Genomic DNA, 17,593 nt, shown 5'->3' on the forward strand with positions numbered 1-17,593 from the left:
CTTTGAAAGTTAGGTGCATGATCCCCTTTACACCTAGACAGGTAGGAAGGACTGTGACTGGTCATGGGGCTGGTGTAGATGTGCTGTTTGCCCTCTCTGCCCTCACTATCGTTTAGCCCTGTCCCTTTGCAGCACAGCTATGTTTCCCCACAGAAGGGAAGTGCAATTTTCAATCAAGGATTTTAACTGGGTAACTGCTTAGTTATTTGGCTAAAATCATTTCAAAATTTACCTACCTATCTTTAACTTGTAAGTCACTGGGACTGGATGGGTTTTTGTTGAAATTTTATCAAGCTTTTAATAGCAAGTTGATTTCCAAACAAGAGCGATAGAAGACTTTACTTCTCAGAATAAATATGACTATATCTTTGTGGAGGCTGCTATTATATTATTGGAAAACCCAGACAGAGACTCAATGCATTCTAATTTATTACTGTGGACAGTAAAATTTATGATAAGATTTTGGCCCAAATTATTGGAAAATGAATCCCCTTGGAGCTGTGAGATTTTTTAAAGGGTCATTACTCTACAGATAGTGCAAGGCTATTTTTTGATAACCTGCAGAAAGCTAGGGTGGTGGAGGTTCTGGCTGTAACAACTTCATTAGATGCTGAAAACACTTGTTTAGGTGGAAATGGAGTATTTATTTTAGATTTGTTCGATTTCAATTTTTTTTTTTTTTTGTGTGCAAATGATAAGCATGTTGTATGGGACCCTGGAATGAAGTTATTGGTGCAGGATTCCCCTTCCTGGATTTTCCTAAAGAAAAGATTAAGTCACAGAAGGCAAAAACAGCTACAATTCCTCATGGACATGCCCTTGCTAGGAGCTCTGTTACTTTCCATGGAATCACTGGCAAATTGTTCAAGCATCAGCCCAAATACTTCCTAGTCGCCTACATGAAAATCTGCAGCTTTTCAGCAGACTGCATTGGATCTGTGCTATCCCTTGCCCTCTCTCCTATGGCAATGCCTCAGAATGTGAAAGAGTAACTGGGACAAGAAAGGGGAAGCAACTTTTATACATCTGAAAATATTCCACTTTGGTTAAAAGTAGAAAGTGCTCAATTATTAACTTTGGCAGTATTCATATTTAGCAATATAGTTATATTATACAGAGGAGCACTGGGGCCAGTGTTCTCATCATGCTCTGTGTGGGTACTTGGCTAAACAGAGTCAGATGTAGCTCTGGAGAAAGGACCATTAGACCAAGGAAACCAATAAACCATAAACAAACAGGATAAACTGTATACACAAGAAGACATTAAATTATACAGCATTAGTAGTAGTCTAGTCTAGACTCAATATTGTAATTCAGAGCTATATTATATCGGTATTAATGCAGATATATTCCAAGTGCTTACCAGTATTAACAGTATTATACTGATACTGTATTTCAATATAATATATCAGCAACAATGCTTTCATATCTCAGCGCTTCAATATTTGGCAGTAATGCTGTCATGTAGCTATGCCATGTATTCCTGGTAGTAAAACAGTGATGTCTCAGTACAATATTATCTTGGCAGTACAGCAGTCATGTTGGAGGCCTTTATAATAATAGAAGTAATGTACTAATGTTTCTCTAACTTCTTTCTTTAAATTTATTGACCATGAAAGCCAGATTAAGAAAACAATCCTGAGGCACAGGGAGACAACATGATCTACCCAAGGTCACACAAGCAGGGCCAGTGGCATATCTTGAACTCTAGTCCCAAGACTTCTCCAAACTCATAGGGGCCGATGCAATATAAATCGCGGAAAGCGGGTGCTGAAAAGTCAGCGCCCGCTTTCCTAACACACGCATGGTGCCCGCAAGAGGGGCACCATGCAATATCCAAATCCAGTTTTTTCTGCTTTTCTGTACTACTTTTACCTGCGCTCAGCTATTAACGCCTGCTCCAGGCAGGCGTTAATAGCTGAAGGATAAATGTGTGTCTGAGACGCCCATTTATTTTTTGGCATGTGGAATGAATGAGTAATAGGCTCACATTCACATGCATTTGCATGTGATGAACGCTATTACATTCACTCCGTGTCCGACGCGGGTTAAATAGGCGCTAATCCCCCTATTGCATTGGGGGTGGATTAGTGCCTATTTAACCCGCGTCGGAGTGTGGGTTATACAGTACGCTCGGCTGAGCGCACTGTATTGCATCGGCCTCATAGTTGGGTCCTTTGAGTAGTAAACCACTCCTCCTCTTATCTCAGGGCTTTAGTTTATTGCTTGTAATACAATCACATCTCAGTATTGTATTATACTGGCAGTACTGCAGTCATGTGTCACTATTATGTTATACTGGCAGTCATGTCTCAATATTGTTCAGAACACCGCACAATAGAACCTTTCTAGTTTCTTATTCTTTTCCCATTTGATACTGAACATTTCTTTATTTGTCTTTATTTCCCCATTGTAACATTTCCCTGTGGAGCTGCTTTAACCTGGTAAAGTAGAGCAGGGCTCTGCGGTATGAATCCTGTGTTATGAATTCAGCACTATAAATGACATTGTCAATGGTATGAGGCACAGTGCCTCATTACACCTTGCTTTACCCGGGCCCCATGCCTCTCATCCAAGAACTACTAGAATAAAGCAGCTGTAGCATCTGCTGATGAAGTCTGACATGTCAATGTCAGAGAGACTTATGTTACCAATGTTTTAGGAGAGTTTATTATTATCATATATTTTAACTTATTTTTGTTGATTTGGCATGTTTTATCGATTGTATATGGTTTTGTATTGCAATTATTGTTTTTGTTTATTGATAGCACTTCTGATTGTATTTATACAATATGGAGGTCCATATTCAGCAGCTGTGTGGCTCGGCTAGTTAGCCAGATAAACTTATCCGGCTAACTTAGCCTATATATTCAGCAGTGCGGCCACGCCATTGAATATATCCAGCTACCTTAAAGCTAGCCAGATAAGTTTATCTGGCTAACTTTAGGACAGGTATATGGGCTGATCAGAGTTAGCTGAATACGTTTTCTGGCTAACTCTGAACATCTGTAAGTCAATTTTATTGCTAGAGTTTTATGATTGTCACCCCTCTTGAAAGTTTCAAAATGTTTATATCTGGCCCATCTGCCTGAATTTATTGCATTTTTATTGTTTTAATTGTTTTATTTTATAATCTACTGAGGATGTAACTATGTATCAGAGGAATACAAGGGGTGCAAAATAAATAAATAAATAAGTCAGATTTGCAGTCAAATTTGTATGTTTTAACTTGGTTTGTTGGCCCTTGGGTCATGGAGAGAGCTGACTCCACCCACAGGGAGGAGCCCTGTGGGGACTCTCCATGACAGGCGGGGTCTCAGCAGTGATGGACACAGGAGTCAGAGAATATTTATTATATAGCAAAGAGAAACCCGAGGAGCGGGTTAGTAACTCGGTCCTGGAGTAGAAGACCTGAGATGGATTCTCCGGTAGTGGTCCGCAGAGCGGGGTAACCCTGGGAATCCTTGCTTCTTGATAGACCTTGTATGTGGTAGCTCCGGTAGTGGTCCGCAGTGCAGGGTAGGCCAGAGGCCGATGTAGGTAACTGGTACAAGACAGCGTGAGTCCAGTAGTGGTCCGCAGAGCGGGGTAACCCGGAAAGTTCTTGCTTTTGGTATACCTTGTGCGTTGTAGCTCTGGTAGTGGTCCGCAGCAAGGGGTAGGCCGGAAGTAGGTGTTCGCAACTGGCACAAGACAGCATGGATCTGGTAGTGGTCCACAGAGTGGGGTAACCTGAGGATCCACACCGCAAGACTGATGTGGTAATGTAGAGTAGGTCTTGTACTCACAATACAGTAGAGAATTCGTAGTAGCAGCAGCGGAGATCCAATGCAGGAGGAACTCAGCTGGTGAAGGTGAGACAAGCAGAAGAGGCTTTCCGAGGAGCGGATAGCCCTGAGTGCAGGAAGGCACCCGAGGAGCGGGTACTTGAGTCACTCAGCTTGAAACGCAGGAACAGCGATGCAAAGCATCTCAGAGTAAAGGAATTAAGCAAGATGGAATCCTTGCTAACTCGTAGGTAGGAAAGTCCGGTAGGTTTAAATACATATAAGCAGTGATGTCATGCGGATGGGATGCCCCCGAGCTTCCTGCCATGACGTGCCTAAGAAGGAGGCAGGTGCGCGCGAGTACCCTAGGTCACACCAGATTCAAGATGGCGACCGGGATCACCCTCGCCATCCTGGGAACGCCAGAGGGGTCGGCGTGCAGAGGCAGAGGCAGCCATCTTAGCTAGAATCAGAACTACTGGGCAAAACGAGGTGAGCAGCAAAAGTCGCAGCCGTCTGCGACAGACGCGCGCAACACAAATAAAAAAAAGGGATGGATGACGTCCTTAAAAGAACCCTCTATGAAACCTTTTTTTTTTTCCAACAGCTAGGAAAATGGATATGACAATGTACACTGATACGATGTGCAAACGGTTATCGGTATATAAAAAACGTTAAATAAATAAAATAAATAAATAATGAAAGGAGGCAATTAGAACAAACTATTAAGTGTCAAATCTAAAATAGAGGTCATGGAATTGAAGAAAACCTTCCCTTTCTGAATAACCGTGTTGCTAACCCTAAATGTATTTTCATTTTTCGGTTCATTTGTGGGAGGAATTTTCCCCATGAATTTCGGTTTGTGGAATGTTTGATTTGTTTCATTCATGCAAAAAACCTGAATCAAATATAAAAAAAAATAAATCACAAAAATGACAAAAAGAAAATGGAGCTACCCAAGGCCTTCCATACTGTTCCTACCACCCATTCCTCCCACCTGGAAAAATGCTGGGGGCAGGATCCCCATCAATTACCCAGTGGCTTAGGCCAAAGACCGTGCCCAGGGTCGATGCTGTGACCTCACCTAGAGGCCGGGTCCCGACACCGGAGCCTTGGCCCAGACCCAGGCCTGATGCTGGGTCCTGGTCTGCAGGTTGGGCCCCATCTCCTGGGCCTCAGCCTAGACTGGTGTCCAGGTCCAGACCTGACACCGCAGCCTGGCCTGAAGTTTGGGGCCCAACTCCAGAACATCAGCCCAAACCCAGGCCTGACGCCGGGATCTGATGCCTGGGACTCAGCCTAGGGTCAGATCCAGGCCCTGAAACCCAGCCTTGCATCTCCATTGACACCATCCTCTTCTTTAAACTAATGCCATGCACTGGGGTTGCACTGGTTTTAATTAACTCCAGCGCATTCATCCCAGCAGACGGCACCATTTTGATGTATGGCAATGCTGAGGCCTAGGTGTCAGGATCCGACCTCAGGTCTGGGTCTGGGCCAAAGCTTGGCCACTGTGTTGGGCCTGGGTCCATTTTCCGGCCTAGGTTGAAGCCCAGACATCAAGACCTGGCCTAGCCCTCAGATACCCAACAGATCAGGTAAGTGACTGATCGGAGGACTAGAGTCTAGCTCATCCCTAAATGCCCACTATCCCCCATCCCATTCCCAAGTCTCTGATCTATCTCCCAACCCCTGAAATAACCTCTCCCAGTTCTCCACTCAACCTCCTAGTCCCCAGGCTCCTCTTTCCCCATCCAACTGCTTCTTTTCCTGCCCCCAAGGACTCACTTTTCTCCCTGCAGATTTTTTTCTACATGTGATGAAAAGTGCAAAAATGTAAAGAGATGACATCACATTAAGAAGTCAATTTTAAAAGCATTACTTGCACAAAAATGCCCTATCCGAGCGTATGTGGGCCTCGTGTGAGCAACACAGATTGTAAAAAGCCACAAATTATGCATATATGTACCTGTGTACACCAAAAAATTAAGGGAGAGGAAAAGGGATGGGGCATGGGTGGGACATGGGTGTTCTGGGGCAGGGCCAACACTTATGCACGTAACTCCGTATTTTACAACCGAAAACCACTGTGTATATAGGCTAGATAACTGTGTACCGTTACTGCTGCTCCTGATGAGAAAGTCTGTAGATTTCAAATTTTAAGGCTTACAGGACAGGGTGAGGGGTCTGGGTCATCTAGGGAGTATGCAGGATGAAGAACCAGTGGGGTCTGAAGGACTTCAATATTAATTAAACAAACTGAGCATGTTTTAAAATCTGCTTACATATGCGCATAAAAGCTGACAAAGTCCTATGGAATAAACATGCGCTGGCTATTCTTAAGGAACTTCTTAAATTTAGGAGCATACTTACACCTGGTTGGTGTATTTTAAAACATACATGCAAAAGTGCAGGCATGATTTAAAATTCTAGCATATCTTCACTCACACCGCTGATACACATGTGAACGGGTGCATATAAGCTCATTTTAAAATTACCATCTAGCATAGAAACAATGCATGTCAACTCTACAAAAATAATTGTTTCTATATAATGATATTAGTTTGATTTGCATTCGATTCACAGGATTCAACTAAACTGTAGGTAGGTCATCCGACGGCTTTCTAACTACTATGTTCTTAAAGTTATTGTCTGCATTAGGCGGATTCTCTTACATAGTCGCTCTCTTGTTGGCTACCTAAGTTGAAGCAGTAGAAAGTTGCTGAGAATTTGAGATAGAAGTTTGCCCTGAAGCAGCTTATGTGTATATCATTTTTTTTCCATGATAAGTACTGCACTTTGCTGTTTTAGATGGACTGTATGAAGTAAGAGAGGTGCAACATTGGTGGTGTCTTAATAATCATATATCACACACTCAAGTACTGTATCTTTGCATCTATAATTTTCTTCGGTGCTCTCTTCTGCATATTTCTTTGCTATTTTTTTTCTGTTTTGCCCTTTATGTTCCCCCTATAACTATTCACCTTCTCATCCTCTATCTCCTTCATGATGGATTTTCACCCCAAAGCTAATAGACTTGATTTGTCTTTGCTACGACAAAATGAGATAGCAGTCCCTCCTAGATTCATGGCACATTTTTGCTGCCTCTGAATTAGAATGCAGTATATTCACTTCTCCATCCAAGACAAAAATAGTTTTACAAAGTAGAAATATTTGGCGGTTTTGTTTTCTCTTCATGTGTCTGTTTCATAAAAGCTTACTAATTTGCTATTAAATCTCCTGTTGAAAGCCTAACGGCTTAATGAGTGCATTAAACATGTGCAAATGAGAACTGTCTGCAGAGCATTAGTTGATTTCAGATTGAAAGGGTCCGATATATCATCATTGGCTCTGCAGGAATTAATGAGGCATCAGGCTGTCTCCTGTCATGGCGTCCAGACATATGAACAAGCTACAGAATTCAACTTGCCAGTCGCCTTTTCCGTTCCTGTCCTTAATCTCTCTTGTTGCCCCCTACTTCACCCCATTAAAGTCTCAGGGGAGCCATAAATGAGAGACAGTCAATAAAAATATCTTCTAGATCATTCTTGTAATGAGAAGTTGACCATTGCTTATGGCAAATGCTGTTTACAGTCAATACAAAAGAGGGTGGAACAATTAGAGGTCAATATTCAAAGTCATTTAGAAAGATAGCTCACAAGTTATTCATCTAAATGGCAAGTTTCTGAATATTGAGATAAAATCTAGCCACATAAAAAATAGCTATTCCATGGGCATTTTGGGGAGAAGTTAAATTGTTCAGCTAACTTAGCCCAATTTCAGTTCTATCCAGTTATGCTAGCCAGAAAACTAAAGTTATCTGACCTTGTGTAGCCAGATAACTAGTAACTTAACTGGATATCTTCAAAAGATAACCAGTTAAATAGCACTCCTTTGCTAAAAGAAACCCCTCAATCAGATTCCAATCTCCCCAGCACAAATGTCAAAATCCCCTGCCGGCCCCTTAAAATTTAAAAAAGAATGCATTTATGTGTGCCAGCCCTCCAAGTCTCCCCCCTCCCTCCCCAATAAATTAAAAAAATATATTATCTCCTTGCCATCTTCCACAGCAACCCCCATGCTGCCACCCTCCTACTGAAGCCCTCCTACCCTCCTTGTACCAAACTCGTAGCTCTGTTTTGAGATCTGGGATCGCTGTTCACTGGAATCCCGTGTGCTTCCAGCATGACTCTGGCAGTAGTGCTGGAAGCGTAAACTGTTGGTATAGCTGTCCAGCGTTGGGATGAACAGCTATACCGACAGCGATGGGTGGGTGGAAGGGCTTCGGGTGAAGGGTGGCTGCATAAGGGGATTGTAGGGAATGGTGAGGAGGCAATTTTTTATTTATTAATTGAGGGCCAGCACACAAATGCATTCTTGTTTAAATATGGAGAGATTTGGAGCAGTCCTGGCTGGCAGGGGATTTTGACATTTGTGCTGGGAGGAGGGTTGGAATCGGGCCTGGAGTCTAGTTATTAAGGGTTCGTTTTGTCTGTGCTTTTTAGGAAAGGTGTGCTTATTTATCTTTCGAAGATATCCAGTTAAGTAGCTAGTTATCTGACCACACAGGGCTGGATAACTTTAGACCTAACCAGCCATGTTAAAAGTCTGGCCGGTTAGATTTCAAGTTATTTGGCTTCAGGAAGCCAAATAACTTTAGGCAACTATATACAGCAGGCCATATCTCCTGCTGAATATCTGGGACAAATTATCCAGCTATCTTTAGCCGGATGAATTGTCTGCTTACCGGTTTAATGAAAATTACTCCCTTAGTGAATATATTAAAGAGGTAAGAGGGCCTTTTATGTTATTTTCAAATCATGCCATGTGAAACTATATAACCCATCTCTCTGGCTGTTTCTCAATGTTTTGCCCTTCCTTTTTTCACTGTATCAATACAGAATGACAAGAGGCATCACATAAACACTCAGGCTAAAGCAGAAAGAATTCTCCTGCTTAATCAGTTTGGGGAGATACGCCTGTCAGTCAACAGTAAAGTAATGGATGTACAAATAGAAACATATATGATGGGTTGCTCATTTCTGCCCCATACTAGCAATGATTTACCCTTAATGGAATGGCAACAGTGACCTTAACAGGTCTGCTATGCCAGCAGTGTGTGTGTCAGAGGTCTCAACAGACCCTGTCCGTAAGTGTGAGGTCAATGTAGTAGGTGTATTAATGTAGTGTACCACTCCCCATTGGGAAGGGTTTGAGTGTCAACAAAACTCCTGTGCCCATGGGACAAAGGGGGAGTTGAGAATCAGCCTCAGGACAAGTCTGAAGAAGCAGGCATCTCGCTTTGCAGAGGACACCTGTTGAGCCTTATCCCTCCGCAGGGAAGGTCTGGGGAGAAGAGGAGAAGAACGTCAGAGTTCCAGGGAAGGAGCACCTGGGAGCCCAGAGTAAGAGTCCAGAAGGAGGAAATTCTGTTGTTCCAAAGATAGTTGGGAAGTAGTGTCCCTGAGAAAGTATTGTAACCCCTGTTCTGGTTTATGAGCCAAGAGCACACAAGGGGCACACAAGGGTGTCAGGGCCAAGTTTCTCCCACTCCAAATAGTCCAGGGGCCCCAGGACAGGATTCTTATCCAATTGGTGTGTGGGGGGGATAAATCCTCCAAGGCCTAAGGTGTCAGGAGTTAGTTTAATGTCCTGGCGAGATATCAGTTCACTTTCACAATTAAGGAATGGGAGTAACAAAATATTCAAGAGGCTCAGGTTGAGTTACTAAATGAATTCTTTACTGTAGAAATTCTTATTTAGCAAAATTACACAGTTCGCATCAGTTCTTTGCACAATAGTGGAAGTCACGGTTCTCTAGATTTTATCTGTGCAAGTGTTTCTCAATATTTGAGCCAAGAAACACACTCACCCTCCAGAGCTTGGAAAGTGCAAGGCTTCCCAGGTGGACAAGGGATATCTTAGGTGAGTGGAAAAATCCCCTTACCCTACTGGTGGAAAAATATAAGGGCTCAATCTTTGCACAGCCTACCCAAAGGTACTCCTTTCCCAGGGTGAAGATTCCAGATGGGGGTCATCAGATGTATCAGAAAGGTTTTACTCACAATTCTCTTCTTCAGATGTCAACACAGGGTCTTAAGAAAAATCCAGATAACAAGGAACACAGCAGATGTAGAAGGGCCGATTAACAAACTGAAATGTAGCAAATTGCCTGGACCAGATGTTATACACCCCAGAGTTCTGAAAGAACTAAAAAATGAAATTTCAGATCTATTATTATTAATTTTTAAACTATCATTAAAATCATCCATTGTACCTAAAAAGTGGAAGGTGTCCAATGTAACCCCAATATTTAAAAAGGGTTCCAGGGATGATCTGGGAAACTATAGACAATGAGCTTGACTTTAGTGCTGTGAAAAATCGTGGAAAATATTCTAAAGAACAAAATCATAGAACATATAGATATACATGGATAATGGGACACATCCAGCCTAGATGTACCCAAGGGAAGTCTTGCCTCACAATCTGCTATATTGTTTTGAAGAGGTTAATCAACATGTGCATAATGGTGAGCCGGTAGATTTAGAGTACCTAGATTTTCAAAAGGTGTTGGAAAAAGTCCCACATAAGAGACGCCTAAGAAAATTAAAAAGTCATGGGATAGGAGGCAATATCCTTTTGTGGATTGCAAACTGATTACTAGATAGGAAACAAAGTGTAGGATTAAATGGTCAGTTTTCTCAGTGGAGAAAGATAAAACAGTGGAGTGCCTCAGGGATTTGTACTGGGTCCATTGCTTTTAAATATACAGTATTTATAAATGAATTGGAAAGCACTGGTCCCAGTTCAGATCCCTGTGGCACTCCACTATTTACCTTTCTCCACTAAGAAAACTGACCATTTAATTCCACTCTCTGTTTCCTACCTCTTAACCAGTTTGCAATTCACAAAAGGACAGTTATTTATAAATGATCTGGAAAGGGGAACGACAAGTGAGGTGATCAAATTTGCAGATGTCACAAAATTATTCAGTTGTTAAATCACAAGTGGATTCTGATAAATTGCAGGAAGATCTTGAAAGACGGGAAGATTGGGCATCCAAATGGCAGATGAAATTTAATGTGGACAAGTGCAGAGTGATGCATATAGAAAAAAGTAATCCTTGCTGTAGTTACACAATGTTAGGTTCATATTAGGAGTTAATGCCCAGAAAAAAGATCTAGGCGACATAGTGGATAATATATTGACATCATCGACTTAGTGTGCTGCAGTGGTCAAAAAAGCAAACAGAATATTAGAAATTATTAGGACAGGAATAAAACAGAGAATTTCATAATACCTCTGTATCACTCCATGGTGAGACCATACATTGAGTACTGTGTGCGATTCTGGTTGCCATATCTTAAAAAAGATATAGTTGCACTGGAAAAGATACAGAGAAGGGTGACCAAAATGATAAAAAGGATGGAACAGCTCCCCTATGAGGAAAGGTTAAAGAGGTTAGGGCTGTTCAGCTTGGAAAAGAGGCAGCTGAGGGGGATACAAGATAGGTCTGTAAAATCTTAAGAGGATTACAGTTGGTACATGTGAATCAGTTATTTACATTTTCAGATAATACAAGGACTAGGGGGCACTCCATGAAGTTAGCAAGTAGCACATTTAAAACAAATTGGAAAAAAATCTTTTTCACTCAACGAACAATTAAGATCTGCAATTCATTGTCAGATGATGTAGTTAAGGAAATTAGCATAGCTGGGTTTAAAAAAGGTTTGGACAAGTTCCTGGAGGAGAAGTCCATACATTGTTATTAGTCAAGTTAATTTAGGGAATAGCCACTGATTACCAGCATTAGTAGCATGGAATTAATTTACTGTTTGGGTTCTTGCCAGGTACTTGTAACCTGAATTGTCCACTGTTGGAAACAGGATGCTGGGCTTGATGGACCCTTCATCTATGCCAATATGGCAAATTCTTATGTTCTTATGCCCCCTCTTCAGGATAGGAAGGGTGGCCACAAACTTTCTCCCCAGTAACTCAAAGTAGAAATCTTAACAAAAATGAGAAAATTTGAGATCATCCTGCAGCAAGTCATTCCTGATCTAACCCATGGTTTATGCGATGGATAGCAGTGGAATAATCTTCCTTACCTCCTGGTCTAAACTACCTATTGGATTCCCTGAAATCCTCCAGCCAGGTACCAGGGCTCTCACATGAAGGAAACCTCAAAAGTGTAAGTCAAAAATCCTTGAACAAAACACTGGAACCTGCAGCAGAAGGTATTGTTCCCCTTCCTACTCCAGATGGTGTTCTGGGCCATGAGGCCTAGCACAAAGAGCAGGGGGGTAAAACTCTAACTCAGAAAAACTCCTTCTCCTCTGACCTCTAACTCAAATGCCACAACGTGAAATACTGCAGGCCATTTTTATAAATAGCAGAAGCCTGGGCATTCCAGCAAACTCAGTGGCGGCCAATATTCATAATGAATCCCAAAGGATCATTACAGTATCAGATTCTGAGGATATTCTTGATAGAAGAGAATTCTGCAGAATCTTGGATGAGTGAACCAGGAAATCTTAAGGGAGAACAATCTGTCAGGGAAAATCCACAGAGTGTTGTCTAGTCAAACAAACCAATCAGATGCTCGCCTAAGAGTAGCGAGAGGAACTGAGAAGATCAGCAACATCCAAAAGGTACTGGGAGGGTCCAAGGAGCTTACATTTGTAGGAGGAAGATTGGCACGAGTGAAAAGATACTGTTTCTGTTTTATACTAATTTTGGGCCTCTGTTACTGGAGAGCACTAACTTGTAGTGTATTGTTGTGGACTTTGTTTTGCTTGCCTGCCTCCAGTTTCAGTAAAAACTTTTATTTTGCACAACAGAACTGGAGTAAAGAGTGATTTTCAATGTGACTGACTGATGTGCATAAGTGCCCCAGAGTGAAGAAAAACCCTAAGGGCCTTGAAAAGACTATTTTCCTCTTTCCCCTAGGTGAGAACCCTGGGAGGTCATGGGGCCTTGCATGATTTATGACTCTCTCTGTGTGCCCCTGTGCCAAAGAGCTGACAGGGATGGGGGCTACACATAGAAACATGATGGCAGATAAAGATCATACAGCTTAATCTAGTTTTCCCGTTCACACCAACTGCTCAGCTCTGCAGTTACTAAAAGGTTGCAGCACTGCAGGCTAACACATTAGTTCACAGCAGAAAAAGACTAACTGGCCCATTTCGACTACCCAGTTATTGCTGTCCACACTGCCAAGGATATATCATAGTTACAAGTGAGAGTGTAACCACTCATGATATCGCTCCTTCTCCAGGACAGCTTTGTCATCTTCTATAAGGACAAAAAAACAAGGTTGTGATGGGCCTAGGGCCTGGACAGTCTCAGGAACAGTGGATTGTAGCAGAAATTCTGTAACTATAAGAGTCTGCTGGCAAAGATGCCACCCTTGAGAAACTAGATTTGTCCTTAGGGCTAGTAAAAGGAATTACTGACAACCAGAAGTTGCTCTCAGCTATGTGAGGGCTTTAAACCAGACTACACTGCACTTAGCACTGCAACCTAGCTGGAAACCTACAGGCCATCAGAGACTCCCTCTCTGCTTTATAAAGACATAAGATTTGCCATATCCTGTTTCCAACAGTGGCCAATCCAGATCACAAGTGCTTGGCAGGATCCCAAAAGGTTGATATTTCAAGCTGCTTAGCTCAGGGATAAGCAGTGGATTTCTCCAAGTCCATCTTAATATTGATTTATGGACTTTTCCTCCAGGACCTTGTCCAAACCTTTTTTAAATCCAGCTACACTAACAGCTTTCACCAGCATCCTCTGGCAACAAAGTTCAGATATTTAATTATGCATTGAGAATAAAATATTTTCTCCAATTTGTTTTTTTTTTCCAAAATACTTTTCATTAAAGCAGCAACATAATCATACAATATTGTCTTTTAGCAACAATTAACTATCTTAGGAACATATTTCCCAGCAAAACAATGAGCACACAACCTTGATAACATTATCATTACAAGCATTATTCCCTGACTAGAATATATGATATTGCCACTAGATTTTTATTATTTTTTATCTGTTAACCACCCCCCCCCCCGCCAGCTCCACAACTACCACCATCCCATTCAAATCGATCCACTTCTCATCAACTCCTTTCATACTATCATCACTCATACTTCTAACACGTTTCTTTCAATTTCTCTCCAGAACCCTCTTCCTCTCCCCCTTTATTTACCCTAGTCATACTCGTTCGTACCTCATTCATGTCATACAACCAGCTTTGGGGGGAGGGGGGACCTGTAAAATAAGCATGCTAAACAGACTAAACAGGAATGCCAGCTTAACACTTAAGCAATCAGATATGTATAAGAAGAAAAAGGGATGCCATGCGCTCTTTTACAATTCGGGGGATAGCTTCCCTGCATCCAGCCCCCCCCCCCTTCAGTTAATATAATGACCCAAGGCAGGTATATTATTCCATGCAGTTGAAGGTATTTGTCCATCTCTCCACATAATCTTTGATCACTTTATGTTTAGCCACCTTTGCATCTAACCATTCTATCTGCATGACCTTGGGCATTTTAGAATGCCACAAATCTATGGCGGGCACCTTTGTCCCCTATCCAGGTGTGCAGAATGCACTTACATGCCAGAACTAGGGCTAGATGTATACACTTTCTATAATCTTGAAGGTTGTTTACAAAGCCAGTTATATCTCTCAGGGAACTGAAATGCCTGTACAGCTATGTATGACTGCCAACACTTCGTCCTAAAAAGAGGCTATTTTAGAGCAAGCCAATAGGCGTTGAAGAAATGTGCCATTTTTAGCTTGGCATTTAAGTGCTTACTAGAGATGTTGCCAGCTTCATCAATATAAGCATGGTGAAGCAATTTTTATTTCATTTCTCTTAGGTTGGAGTCCTTAATATTTATATAAAGAAGCTTGAAATACTTATTTTTACATTGCCTGGCATGACCTCATCCTCCAGCTCCTTACACCAATAGCTGCTAAGTGAGCTTAGGTGGTCGACTTACAGGTGCTGATTTGCCCTCTTCAAACAGATCCAAGACGTGCCTTAGCCCATGCTCCCTCTAGAAATGAAAAATAGTGCTATATTGATATTCTACACTGGGGATAAAGTCTTTATTACTGATCAAAGATAGTAGCAGAGATCTGTAGATATCCAAACCCTAGCTTTTTTGGAGTCATTGCCATATGAGAAAGCATGACTTAATTAGCACATTTTTATTAGCCAATTTTTGTAGGTTTTTGTCTTTGATATTTAACAAGTACATTAGTAATGAGGTCAAAACCATACTATCAATCATACCCTTTTCACAATAAACATATTTATCTGTAAATCATTCACTGTTGAAATGCATCTGACAAGCTGCATTTTAATATTTAAGGATGGGAAGGTCAAGCCCTCCATTTTCCTTGCTACACATCAATTTTGCATAGCTAATCCTTACTTTTATCCTATTCCAAATAAAAGTGAGAAAAGAGGATTTTTATGGCCTTAAATCCCTTCAAGTAAGCAATCATGGTAACATCTGCAGCTTATATAATATTTTAGATATGGTCACCTTCTTCAGGAGCACTCATTTTCCTGTAAATGAGAGCGGGAGTGTCTGCCAGGTCCGCAATTGAGTTTTACTGTAGATGTAATATCCGTAATGTTCAATGCATACAGATCACTGAGATCCCAGGGAGCACAAATCCCTAGATACTCCTGTGCCATTGGGAACAGCCTCTCAGAGATTAAAAATTAATTCAGTCTCGAATAAATTGGTGTGGATCAGAAAAAAAAAGTAAAATCTTCTCCTATTTGTTTTAAATGTACCTCTTAGTAACATTAATGCTCTCTTACTTTTTGAAAGAATAAACAACTGATTTGCGTTCACCTATTTCATTCTGCTGATTATTTTATAGACTTCTGTCATATCTCCCCTCAGTCGTCTCTTCTCCAAGCTAAAGAGCCCTAACATCTTTAACCTTTCCTCATAGGGAAATCATTTCATTCCCTTTATTATTTTGGTTGCCCTTCCCTGTACCTTTTCCAGTTCTGCTATATATTGTTTTGAGATATGGTGACCAGAATGTCACACAATACTCAAGATGTGCTCAAACCATGGAACAATATAGAGGCAATATGATATTCTCCGTTTTATTCTCTATTCCTTTCTTAATAATTCCTAGCATTCTAGTTGCTTTCTTGGATGCTGCCGCACACTAGGCTGAGGATTTTAACATATTATCCATGATGATACCTAGATTATTTTCTTGAGTGGTGTCTTTGTAGAATTGTCTTTTAAGTTGGAGTCAGTCTTGAGGCCCAATGGCTGGTACAGTGGCAGCTGCTGAATCGTAAGAAGGGGGCTGGATGGAGACTGAGCTAGGCGCGCTCTGCTATCAGGCTCCACCTCCAATATAGAAGCCAGGAGTGGACAGGACTATACCATGGCCTAATAAGAGAGCATGCTAGTGTAGCTTCCCAAGCTACTGTATACTGGCTGAACATTTGGCCTCCATTGTACCCTATGCAGCCTGCCAGGCAGACCCACTTATGTTATTGTCTGTGTTTCCACTAGGACTTCTAATTATAGTGTACTTGAAGCTTGCCAGACAAACTCACAAGCTGATGCAGAAAGGTGTGTTCAGCTGAATGCACAGCTTTATCTGCTCTGGAATGTGAATTTTCTGTGTGCAAGGCTTATTGCCAATGCAGCAAGGAGTTTTGCATGCAGAAAATATGCATTCCAAAATGTGAGTAAAGTTTAGCACTCTTGCATGGAAATACCATGTAAATGAGGGCATTAAGCAGTATTCCCTGATGGAGAGAGGTGCGCTGGCATGAATTAATCCAGGATTTCCTAGTGCTGGAAACTTCACTCCTGGTCAGAGATGGATTGAAATTTCCAACGCTGCTGAATTGGCACTTAAAACCTTTAAAACACTTTGGGGCCGATGCAATACGGTGAGCTCAGCTGAGCACTGTATAACCTGCAGTCGGATGTGGGTTGAATAGGCGCTAATGAATCCCCTAATGCAATAAGGGGATTAGCGCCTATTCAACGCGCATCCCACGGCGGAGCAAGTCTAATAGCTCTAATCACATGCAAATGCACATGCAAACTGCTTTTCTGTACTGCCTCCTACTTAATATTGTTGCCATATTAAGTAGGAGGAAAACAAAATTAAATTAAGTTAAAAAATAGAAAAAAAACCCAAAACCACTGACAGTCAGGTGCCAGGAAACAGAAGCTCGAATGACAAGTGTCTGTTTCCTGAACCCTCTGGCTGTGCTGCTGTGTGGTGTTTAGGAAAACTGACGCCGATAAACTTGGTTTTCCTAACCGGCAGACCGCCGATGCCGATCGGGTTCTCGTTAGCAAGGAGGTGCTAGGGACGCGCAAATAACCCTAGTGCCTTCTTACTAATGCGACCCCCTAATTTAAATATTGCATGGCCCCCCCCTTGGGAGCACCTGGGGGCACATTAAGAAAGTGGGCGCTGACTGTTCAGCGCCCACTTGATGCGCATATTTCTTGCATCGGCCCTTTATAAAAGAAAGAAAAGAATTCGGGATTTATCAGGCTATCCGCTGCCACTTATCTGGATAAGTGCTAATTTATCTGGCTATCTGGTCGCAGTTCGCCCAGTTAGATTAAGTACTGACTTATTAGGGTTAGTGGCAGCGGCTAACTTCAGCCAGATAGCCAGATAAGATAGTACTTATCCAGCTAAGCAACGGCTGCTGCCACTTAGCTGAATAAGCACTCTCTCCTCCTGGCTTGTCTGTTTCAGTAATAATACCTGTGCCGAAAGCATATTTTACAGTTAACATGCTTTT

Source organism: Rhinatrema bivittatum, chromosome 8 (assembly GCF_901001135.1).
Source record: "Rhinatrema bivittatum chromosome 8, aRhiBiv1.1, whole genome shotgun sequence".
Lineage (NCBI taxonomy): Eukaryota > Metazoa > Chordata > Amphibia > Gymnophiona > Rhinatrematidae > Rhinatrema > Rhinatrema bivittatum.